We start from the raw sequence: 12,290 nt of genomic DNA, 5'->3' as shown, positions 1-12,290 counted from the left end.
AGAGACTCTCTGGCACTTCCCACCTAGGAAGCTTGCTGCAGAGCCTAGCAGGGCATGATGTGTGCTGGCTAGGTACCGGTTCTGGAGCTGCTAGTGGGTCCTCTGGATTCAGTATCTTCCTCTGTTCCCTGGGAGATGTTTAGGGGAGGGATGTTGCTTCCTTCTTTGGAAATCGTGGCCTTTCTTCACTGGCGTAAACTGTAAGCCAGACTACCTTCAGCCAGGGTCCAAATGAGTTTCTTCTTGTTACTATAATAATCTCAAACAAAGTCGCTAGGCAATGGTCGCGCCTCATCTTTTCGAAAAGAAGCACCCGCGAGACAGAGTCAAATGCAGAGTTGTCAGTCAACAAACGCCAGGTACAACGCTTCCTTAGTGTCCTGACAGTGTGCTTTAATTGCATTTAAGGCTATTAAGTTAATCTGAGTGCCCATCCCCGCAATGAACCCTGTCTGCTGTGGATCCCGAAGATCATTGGTCTGTGTCCCCTCATTGAAATCATGTAGTACTATTTTCGAAAGGATCTTCCCTGGAGAATCTAGTAGCTCAATAGGCTGGTAATTCTACACCAAAATTCTATTACGCTTTTTAAAAATTGAGATTACAACTGAGGATTCCCACGACGAGGGAACAGATCGTGAGGCCTCCACTGTGTGGAAAATATGATCTAAAATGTCTCCCCACTCAACTGGATTACTTTTGAGCATAGCATTTGAGACACCATCCTGGCCGGCCGCACTAGATGAAATAGCCTTTTTGATGATTTCTTCAATGCTTGCCAGCGTAAATTTAAGGCGCCACCTATACACCGACCGTTGCAAATATTTCAACTTATCAAATTTAGTATCAGCATAAAGAATAGTATAGTATGCAACACATTGATGTTCATTGACCACATTTAACTGCGCATCCGCCTCTCTGTTAATCAGCTGATTGCTAAGAAGATGCCACATTTCAGCAGAATTCTTGGCAATCATTGCATTCACCATTTGTTCACTTTCCAGTTGGAACATGATTGATTTGTTACTCTGCACCCAGATTTTATACCGGGTTTTAGCTGTTTTAGTTCTTGCGAACGACTGCTGTTCTGAGAGGCTAAAATTGTTCTCTTTATTTGCCTGAATTCTTTCCGTTTGGCTTGTATTTCCTAGTCGAAGGCATGTCTATGTTTTATATGAGCTTTAATTGGTATCGTAATCGTATGCGCAAAGGGCACTAGTAACTCTGTGTATTGCACCCCAACTGTTGCCATGTCTCTCTGTACTAAGCGCTCAAACCCAAGAACTTTTGTGTTGGACCATTTCAATCTTGTCCTTGCGGCATTAACCACAAATCCACTGTTCATCGTTAGTTCTCTGGGTTTTGGCACATTCCAGGCAATTGAAAGAGCGAGCAGCTTATGATCACTATGCGATTGTGCACTGATGTCTAATTTCTGTACCTGTCGGAAATGACTCTGATCAACATAGATATAATCAATAGTGCTAGCACTATTATTGCGGAACCACCTGGTTTGTGCTGGTATATCGCCCGCGACTGCCCCATTAACCATTTCAAAGTGCCTTTCTGACATAAAGTTCTGCCAAGTCACTACTTCTTGAGTTTTGCGCTGCAACAGTCTAAATTCAAGTCTCCCATAATGATGGTATGTGAGATATTGGCAGATATATTAATCAACTCTAGTAGTTTGTTGAATCCGATATAAAAAGCTTCATCACCCAAGCGATTGAATTTCTATATAAATCTAACACTGCCAGTGTCTGCTCTGCAATTGTAACTTTAACCAGTTGTAGGTGAATGTTTTCAGACGTCCAAGGTGTGATGGAAAGACCCATTTGGAAATTGACGGCCACAAGAAGTCCTGAAGAGGGTCTAGGTCTGGTTATCAATGCTGGTTATAGAAAAACATCATAGCCATCCCATATTGGAGGAGTAGTTAACCTTGTTTCTTGCAGGGGCATTATGTGGAATTGGAAAGGCAGATTCCTTACAGAAGTTTGGAGATGTGTATTCCCTCTCGTGTTCCAACTTGCAATATTTAAAACCTGTTGGCAGTCTGCCGTTAATGGTTAATTTCTCAGGGCAAATTGGGTTCCTGAAATACCTGTCGAGCTTGCCTGTGCACTATGATATATATTGGGTTTAGGAATTGTGCCCTTGGACTGATTTGGAAGAATTTTTGGATCCTGTACCAGCAGAAAACCCATCTCAAACAAAGACATTTTCTCCTGCCAAATGGTATTCGCAACAACCCCTGATGGGATCCATAGTCTGATAATTGAACGAGACACATCAGAAATTAACTCAATCTGATCTATGTCTCTTGAGGTCACGGCTTGTAGCATGGCCACATCTCTAACAATGTTTAAAACACTGCTTCTATTGAGATCATGTGCCACAAAATTCCCTTCTCCGCATTTTAAAATAAAGGAGAAGAACGATGAATTCAGCATTTGTGCATGTGTCTGTGTGTTGCTGGATGTACGTTCGCTACTCAAGCTGTTCATGCGTGACTTGCCTGTAATTGTGTGCAGGGTATTCTGCACCATCCCTTCATTCATATGTGTGTCTTCCTTTTGTGTAGTGAGGGGACAGAATGGAACTTAGGGTGCATATCAATGGTACCTGGAATATGTACGGGCTGCGCCAATGATATTTTTTGGTCATTCAAGCGAGGAAGACGTTCCAACGGTAGGCATCAACCACTTTTTTTGAATTGGGATATAGCCACTTGACTCTGCTCTTTATATAATAATGGTGAAGGAGGTTCAGTAGGCTTAAAGGTAACGCCTTTCTCGCGAGTCACATTACTTGGGAGATCATAAAGACCAGTCTCTGTTTGTTCAATTCTCTCTACAAGAGTATCTAAGGGCGAGTATTCAAGTATTTTTTTTGTGGTACGTCCTGTGGTAAGACAGACTAATTTACAAGATCCATAGTAGGAAGTAAATCCTTCTCTGGGGGTTTCATAACATCTGCCACAAATACCAAAGCTATGTAGTATGTAGTATGTTCTGAGTGAGCCAATGGAACAGAGCCTCCAATCGATTTAAAGAAGGCATTGAGAGTACTTTTAACGCCTCTTCGGGCCGCCAAGTTCTTGGATTTGTTCAGAGAAGACAACTGTCTTTTAACTTGTTGTTGTAGAGATCTTTTACCCCTGGATCCTAGAACATGCCACCCCATCAGAGTGTGATCATTAACATCCAATTGTCCAATAGGCAACCCTTCCAGAATTACCTTGGTTTCCCCCGCATACAGACTGTTATTTTCCATTGATTCTTCAACTGGACAAATGATATCAATAAACTGTGGTAATTGCGCAATGACTTCAGGTATGGCAATGCTGGAGAGGCAGATATTTTTTGGGAGGGGCACATCCCTAGTGGGGACTTGAACACTCTTATTTCCACAAATGATAACTGATTCCTCCAGATCTTGTTGTTGTGTAAGGAGCAGAAGATGTTCCGCCATGGTCAACTGTCTTTGCCTTTGTGTCCAGAGCATGGCATCCTCCGATTGCATTGCTTGTTTATTAAGTTTGTCATTCATAAGTTTAAATAGTTTATGTAGACTTAGGACTGAAGTGTTGATAGCCGTAAGAGCCAATTATGGCATATTAGAGTTCCCAGCTGGGTATCCAAACGGTGTTTGTTTCAAAGCCCTTGGCGTGGGAAGTGCAAAGGACGGGATAGAAGAGGCCGACTGAGCTGAAAGAGTCATGTGCCACTTCCTCAATAGGAATTTGAGCCCTTTCACTACCCATTGAGATAGGAGATTCACACTGGCTTGCATAAATTGATATGCCAGTGCTATCTTCGCTAGGGCTTAAACATGCAAGAAGTGAAATGATCAGAAACACGTTATTGCTCAATTTTCTTTTAACATTTCTAGCTTTTAAAGAATCCAGTATGGTTTGGTCCAAAGTAGTGCATTTGGTATGGGCACACGTCACAGACAAACTGCACTTCGCCTGTTCAAAGAATGCAGGCGTTGTGACTAACTCAGCCTGGGGTCTAACCGCTCCTATTTTTGGTGGTGTTTGAGCACCTGTTTTGCTCTGTGGTGTTAGAGGAGTGTCAAGGGGATGCATGTTGCTGTGAGGTACACCTGTATACCTTGGGGAAAGAGTAAAATGGGGAAGTTGGGACTGAAAGATTTGCGGTATAGCACCTGGTACTCGTGGTAGCTCAATATTATCAGGCATGTTGGTTTTGAGTGAATAAGCTACAAACACCATGGGCAAAGGACCAGACAACCTAGCTGCCAAATAAACAAATCAAACAGTTACCTTTAGCGCTAAAAGTGAAACTAAAAATAAGCATCACAGAGCTGTTTTACACTCACCACCGGGCATAGATTACCCCACAAAGAAGAGAACAGTTTGCCGCGGTGAAGTGGCAAAGCGGTACTTGAATGTGTACTTGCATGTGCGCGGATGCTGTGCGCTTGCGCACCGGTTTTATGGCAAGCCAACCCCCGCAGTTCCTGGGCGGGACTCGCGGGACTGTCAATCACAGTAGTCCCACTGCAGCAATTTGATTGGCGACTTGAATGGAGATTCCAGCAGCAATGTCAATCCAATGTTCACAGCGAAACAGTCCTTCAACAGACCTTCTGAGCAGCAAAGTGGTACTTAAACGTGTACTTGCTTGTGCTACTAAGTCCCACCCATCCTCCTGTCTGTTGTACATCAAATAGTCTCTCTGGTTAATTGAGTTCTCTGTGGTTCCTAATTAAAGGCAGGTCTCCCTTGAAGATGTGGCAAGAACAGACTTTCTGTCTCCATGAAATCATATATACCTACCCTCTGAATGGGGTCCACCTCCGGGGGTTGCCTACTGTAAACACATGTACCAGACATGACACTTCTCTGCCCTTGATACAGGGGGGGCACAGCTCCAGTAGGCTGTGTCAACCCATAGTAAAAGGGTCTATGTGTTTGTTTTGCAGTGAGAAAAGGAAAATATGTGCAAATTAGCCCAACATATTTTCCAAGGTTGATCTCCCATCATTCAATTTGTTTAAAAAATATCAAAAAAGCCCTGACGAGTGCACACCCGTTGTGCGGATGGCCGAATTCCTCACACACAGAGCTGGTCTTGCTCCCGTGGTGTACAGTGCAGGACTTTGTGATCCTGATCTGCCAACTGCCATGTGTTGTCTTGCTCAGGTTCTTGACCCAAAACAGGCCCACCAAAAGGACAAGCAGTGCAGACTGCAGTTTACTGTTTTACAAAATCTGCTGGGCTGTCCTAAGCATTGCATGCACAAGGCAGTGTATGTGCGTAATGCCTCCTACCAATGGATGCTGATCCGCTACCTGAGTGCCTGGCGTGCATATGAATGATCCGCACAAACAGAGATCGACATGTGACTGGTCCTGAAATTGTAAACTGCTCTGTACTAACGGATTTAATTTTAGTGCAAATGCAGTGCTTTCCACAGTCTTGTTGAGCATGTTTTGCTATGTATAGTTCATGCACTTTCAGAGTACAGGCCAGCATACTGCAAAATAACACCGGCCCACACTGCTGTGGGATCTAGCTCGGGCAAGGGCGATTTCCTTAAGAGCATGAAACATATTGGAAGAGTTTCTGCTGAGACTCAAGGTATACTGGATTATCTGGAGTATGCAGTTTCCGTCAGAGTATTAGAACTAAAGGAAAGTGTTAGGGAGAATTCTCCAAAATGACTAATTTTCCTTACCTACTGAGTCCCTCAGCAGCTTTGCTGGATTTCTAGGATTAATTTTTTTCAACTGGTAAGAGTATGAGCCTTTTTCCCACTCTTACATGTGTTTTGCTGTGTGTGTTTTCACTTTTTGTGTGTTCTTGGGCTCTGGAGCCTCACCTACTCAATGAGACCAACTTTTTTGTGTGTTACACAGCACCTTCAGTGTCTTTTAGACTTCCCACTGACTCCATTTTTCTGGGGCTGACTACTGTCCCCCAGAAAAGGATAAAGTTGCCACTAACCTTACTTAAGTCAATTGAAACCACAGACCCAGTACACCCATCTTACACAGAGTATTGGAAAGGGTTATCCCTTATCCCTTTTTGTCTATGTCTCTTGGAGCATTGTTTCGCTCCCTTTACATTAAGATTTGGCTGGTGGCAGTGGTATCTACCCTAACTTTTCTACGGCGATTATCTTATATAAGCGTGGTATTGTTGTTGGCTATTATATTAGCCTCGAACATAAACCTGCTTGACCAAATACATTTTATTTTGGCTACGGCTGGGTTTTTTTTGCCATTTCTTTTTGTTAAAGCCTTTCTCGTGTTTTTCTCTGCGTCCCAAACCGGGGATGATTCCTTTGTTTGCTGTCTTTTCGCGGGCTTCTGCACAGAAGCCCTCCTTAAAGCGCCTGAAAGTCTCGGTAGGCAGGATGTGATGGAGGGATCTTCAGACCCATGCCATGGGTTTCCTTGGTAACCCAAGTCGCACTCTTGTCTGATTGGCTAAGGGGCCTGGCCTTGCCAGGCCAGCCACCCTGCTGTGTGATTGACAGCCAGGCTGTATGAATGGGGGAAAACTGCATACAAAGCAGGTCTCTGGGACTGGAAAGGCAGAGTCGCCACTGGAACGGAAGAACCAACGAGGAACTGGAAGAAGAGGACACCTACAACAACTGAACCGCCCAGTGAAGCCCTGCTGCAGGTCCGAATCTCCAGAATCCGACGACAGAGAAGATCATCCAGGAAACTTCTTCCCTTGAGCTGGTGGGACCAACCAGTTTGCCCAAACTGCAAGCCAGGACCCCTCCTCTGGTCAAATTCGCTGTACAGAGCTACAGTGGACCTGATAGCCAGGAAGGTCGGACCCTGCTTGGCTTTTAAGGAGCGCACCTTTTATTGGTTGTTTTTCTCTGTTGCTGGCTTCTTCCCTGGGTGCCGCTGGATGCTCCAGTCTTCCTACTTCGTGTCAGTCCGACAGTCGCTTCAGGAACCGTGAGCCTGCAGGAGCCACCAGGAACATCCGCCACAGCTACAGCTCCCTCTCCGTTTTAAGGTACTGTGCAAATCCGGTTGTCCATTTCGTTCAACCGCGGTGAAAGTCTTTGAAATCTTTCTCCAATCTGAGGGCTTGTCCTTCTCTTCTTTTTGAACTAACTTTTCTAGCAACCAAACTCGTCCGGAATCTGTGCCACAAACTTTACCGCAACTACCCTGAACTGTGTGATCTTGAGCAAAAGACTTTTGACCCATTGACTTTGGCCCTAAGCCTTTTCTAGCTGATCTCCTCACTGAAGTGCCTCTTGTTCAATTGCCCTGAGTACTTACCTGTTGGTTTGCCTAATTTCTAATAACGTTGTCTTTCCCTCCCTTTTAAATTGCTGGAGTGCCATTTTGCTATCACTTCATTTTGTGAGCTTAACTTGTCTAGAATTTAAGGGAAGTGGTGTGGTGTATTTATGATTGTGATTTTTGACTTGCTTATAATAGTGAAATGTTATACAACTGTTGAGTAAATAAATATATATTATTTTACTTAGAAACCTTGAGTCAGTGTTGCCTGTATCATAGTAATTGCTCTCCTTTGTGTAACTATTTGATACTGCTCACTTACTCTTGAGATAAGTCTGGCTGCTCTGCTACTGCTATCACTTTAACTGTGTAGTACAGGCTTGTACCAAAGGGGAAATTGCACTGTCACTTGTAGTCTTAATAGTGTGTGGTGTTCCCAAAGGGTACTGCTTATAATTCTGCCTAACAGAAAGCCCGGTGTAAGGCATAAGAGAAGCTCCACTGCTAGATTCGTTAATATTATCCCTGACATGTGAGTTCTCTGCAAAGATGGAATGCATGAGATTGTTGCTAAGGAAGGAAACAAGAGGGACATCATTTAGGGGTCTCCAGGGGTCGCACCTGCGACCCCTGAGGTCTCCATTGCTACCCCTGAGGTCTCCCTTGCTACCTAAAAAAGGAAAAAATATATATATTTTTCCTTTTTGTTTTTTTCCTTTTTGTTTCAGTTTTTTTACATTTCAGACTCCTGGGCTGTGGCCAGCAGCATGTGGCTCTTTGTTTCTGGAGTGGCTGGATTTGTGATAGGTTTAGCTGGTAAGATAGCTCACATTATTATTGTTCCAGGCCTTCCAAGAATGTTCACTGTTTGTATTTTTCCTGTGCCCCCCCCCCTTGCCTTGAAGCGCTTTGAATCACATTGTGTATAGGCGATATACAAATAAACTATCATATTGTATCATATCAGTGGGTTGAGCGCTCGCTGCTGCAATGTGTGTGTGATCTGCAGGTTGCAGATTCGGCTCCCGGCAAGGTCAATTCGGCCTTTCATCCTGCTGAGGTTTTTAAATGAGTACCAACACAGGTGGGTGATATTGTACATGTATTTGTTCTATATGAAGCTCTTATGCGTAGGTGCTTTATAATAACACATAGTTATCATTTAGCCATGGACGTCTGCTTACATTTACAACAATTTGGTAATATGGGCCTATACGCGCTGATATTAACAATACTTCTGGTGATCCATTCTTGTATGAAATGTATATCACTTTACAGTAATATCGTAACCATATTTTTCGTAGTGTACTTAGAAAGAATGCTATGTGATACCACTTCCTGTTTTGTCAAGGGGTGAAAGGTTGTGTTCAATCACTTCCTGTGGAGTCACTTTGAGGTGGGGTCAAATGACATCACTTCCTGTGATGTCACTTCCGCTACCCCTGGCATTTTGGTGAATTGACGTCCCTAGGAAACAATACAAAAGGGCAGACACATTTAAGAAGACATTCGAATCCATAAAGAGAGAAATAGAAGATGCAGAGAAGGACAACCGAAGAACCCTGGACACCAGCGTTTATGGCATATGTGCCGCACTGGTGCGGAAAAGGAAAGCACATGAACATGGAGGCCTTTGCATAAAAAGCCTGAAGGGATACAGAGCAGCAGCATTCAGTAATTGAAAGAGAGAGGCATGCACACAAGCAGACACGAATTGCAGACATACCTGTTGGGTATAAGATTTAGACTGTGGACTGATCACAAACCTGTAGTGAACCTTTACATCCCCAGGAAAACATGCAAACACCCAGACTATTGGGACAAGCAACCAAGGGAAACAATACCATTGCGTGTTTGAACACATGCCGGACTAGCAAGATGGACAGACAAACTGTCGCTCCAGATGGCCAATAGAAGATCTGGAGGGGTACGCATACCTAAAAGTTGTCATGGTGGTCATAGTGGTACATTACTACGAAGTGCATATTGGTGGAGGACTGGGATCGCTCGAAGCTTGACAGATAAAACATGTGTTCAGATACACTAGAACAGACTGGCCTCATAAAAGAGGATTAGCATCAGAACTTCAAATCTGCATAAATGTAGCATCGAAAAACCATGGGAATAGGACAGTGCTATGGAGAAACAATGTGCCATACCCTCGACTGCAGGCGGAGCAAGGCTGATCCATCTGGGACCTAAAGAACATACAGGAACAGCACTGTCCCAAAGGAAAGGCTGAGACCAATACTGGTGGCTTCAAATTGAGTCAAAGATAGACAAGGAGGCCAACGTCCAACCTGTAAATAAAGTAACAAACGACCCACGACCAGACCTGAGTTCCGAAGAACATTCAATGGCAACCAGAAGTTGGAACCAAAGTCAGAGTCGAGTTCCTAGGTCCCATGGAACACATGAAAGAAGGACAGAAAAATGTCAACATGATGAGAAGTTCTTGGAAGAAATTGCACCTATATCCGTGAAAGAGTGTTCAAAAGAAAGAGATTGAAATATGTCATGTAAATTAACATACAGAAAGGTTTACTTCTAAAGAAATTAGAAAATGCACCTCATGCAGCGAGGAATCCCACACAAGAAAGCCACTTTCTATCATCCCCAAGCAAACAGACAAGTGGAGAGAGAAAACCGATACATCAAAGGGATAATTCAAGCAACGCATGTCAGCAGAGTGGACTGTGAGGGGAAAGTGTAAAAGGTGGTAGCAGTTCACAGAACCACCCCAAACCATGTGGTTGGAATTACCCAATTTTATGTGACAAAGTAAACGCAAGCTACTGTTCTATTCTAATCACATTTCATCACATGGAGAAGTGATCACCAAAAAATGGACATGAGCAAAATTCAAAAGAAAATACGGAAAATGCAAACAAGAAAGAAAACAGATCAAATCCATGATGCTTGCAGTGCACCTACAACACACAACCCTAAAGTAGGAGACTGGATAAGTAAGGTTCCCACACCAGGGACATCACACTCTGTCCAAATTCGGTGCCCCCCAGCAGGTGTGCAAAGTAATAGCACACTACTGTAAAGCAATGGATGGAAAGAAATGGAACCTAGAAAGAGCAGCTTCCTATCAAAGAAAACAAGATGAACATATCCAAAGCAGACAAGTGATGGATATGGAGGAATCCGACATGCTAAAATGAGTGGATACAAATAAAACTGAAAGGCCCCAACAAATGCAGACAACCAGCAGACACAAAAACAAGAGTGAAAGGGGATGGCTGAGAAACAGGAGGAGAAGCCAATGGAATAGTGGCTGATCAGCAGGAAGTGTTGAAGTGCCAAGGAAATGCATGTCCGAGAAAAATGTCCTGGACTTGACGCAGGGAAGACTCCCAACACGGTCCAACGGCTTTACGAGGTACAGTGACTTTACAAAGTACAGTCTTTAGAAGGTACTGTGGCTTTACAAGGTCCAGTAGCCTTAATAAGAACAGGCACTTTTTTACACAAAAGGTCAAATGGAGTGGCGGACCCCTGCCAGCCGCAAAAGGCAGGGCGTCGCATAGAGAGGTAAGGAGGGGAGTCAAGTGCGGGTAACGCAGACAGGGCGGGGGGCGAAGCTGCCACTGCCGCAGGTCCTGGGTGTGAGCGCACTGCACGGCAGACCCCGGAGCCATGACGCAGCACTAGTGTGAGAACATCTCTGTCACGGTGCGCGGGAACCTCAGAGCCCATTACATCACGTGGCAGGTTGGCAGGTCTGCTGTCAGTCAATACAGTGAAGCTAGGACCTGGGACCGCGGGGAGTCGCTCGATTGAAGGGCAGGCAAAGGAGTAACTGTGTTTGTGGGGCTCAGCCATCCGGGGAATGGCGTCACTTTGGGAGATGTTTTATTCTGACGCCGCTTTTTATTCCCCGCAACCCCACATTCTCCTCCCGGGACAGCGAGTACTGCTGCACTGCAGGGGGGTAACCTCTGCGATGCTTTGTGGGCAGAGAGGCTTATTATGGGAGAAAACATCAGTGTTTACTTAAGTGTCTTTGCCTCTCCACTAGAAACCTGTAATTAGGGCACGCCTTTATTAAATGCGCATTCGTAAGAACATCCTTGCATCACAATGCATCTCATTAAAAGCACTCCCTGTGTCAGAGCCTCCTTTACAGGGACGTGACCTTTACAAGGTCATGGACTACTATACGTTTTAAGTCTTAAATTAATCCCACTTTGAGTACAGTCAGAGCCTCTTGCCAAAGCAGCATATTCCTTCAAATTAACGCAAATATAAAAAAGGGCGCTCCTTTAAATAAATGCAACCATAAACGGCACGTCTTTGCATCAGGGCCCACGCTTGAGTCTGCAACCTGTGGCCCGCCAGATGTTTTGGACTCCAATTTCCATGACCCCGTCGCCCCCATCCTTAACAATACTAACTAGGACTTAGAGGAGTTGTAGTCTGAAACATCCATAGCGCCAGAGTTTGTGGACGCCGCACTAAGCGCTGCGATTTAGGAGAACTGCTGCAATAAGAACTTCTTAATAGTTACCCGTCCCATGAGAGAGCTCCCATGAGCAGTCCCTTCATCGCTACCCCGTGCCCCTCCTCCCCCCATAGCTTCAGAGGGCGTGGAATGCACCTGTGCATACCCTCCCCTTACCGCAAGTCTCTCGTTCCTAGGATTGTGGGCTGGGGTCTTGCAGGTGAGAGGCGCAGCGCCACCGGGCAGAGTCTCTCTGGGCCCCTGCTGCCGCTGTATGGGAAGGCGGTTCCTGTTCTGCCGCATGGGCTGAGCGGTGCCCTCCTTCCTACCAGGAAGAGGAACACCCCTACACCCCAGGGCCTCAGGGAGAGTGCACAGCAGAGGTTCGTAGTGCCGGGACACATACGTGCATTGAGCACCTCCTTGCACAACAGAAATAATCAGCACTGGGACAGATATCTGCATAACACACCTCCTTACACAGAAGAGGTGAACAGCGTAAGGACAGATATAAGAATTGATCACCTCATTACAGAACGGAAATGATCAGCACTGGGGCAGTTATATGCAGAAAGCACCTCCTTACACAGC

General features: G+C 44.9%; 1 protein-coding gene across 1 annotated transcript in view; it reads right to left on the bottom strand.

Moving 5' to 3' along the window:
- Positions 1–12,035, bottom strand: part of LOC138572803 (UDP-GlcNAc:betaGal beta-1,3-N-acetylglucosaminyltransferase 9-like) — a 189,714-nt gene extending 177,679 nt beyond the window's left edge. Inside the window, exon 1 of the mRNA XM_069649327.1 lies at positions 11,877–12,035. The gene's annotated coding sequence lies outside the window, so the exon portion shown is untranslated. The remainder of the gene's footprint in view (positions 1–11,876) is intronic.
- Positions 12,036–12,290: the final 255 nt, after the last annotated feature.

Source organism: Ambystoma mexicanum, chromosome 1p, assembly GCF_040938575.1.
Source record: "Ambystoma mexicanum isolate Mex_15411 chromosome 1p, UKY_AmexF1_1, whole genome shotgun sequence".
Taxonomy (NCBI): domain Eukaryota; kingdom Metazoa; phylum Chordata; class Amphibia; order Caudata; family Ambystomatidae; genus Ambystoma; species Ambystoma mexicanum.
Note: the sequence above shows the minus strand (reverse complement) of the source record. Positions and strands in the feature narration are given on the sequence as shown.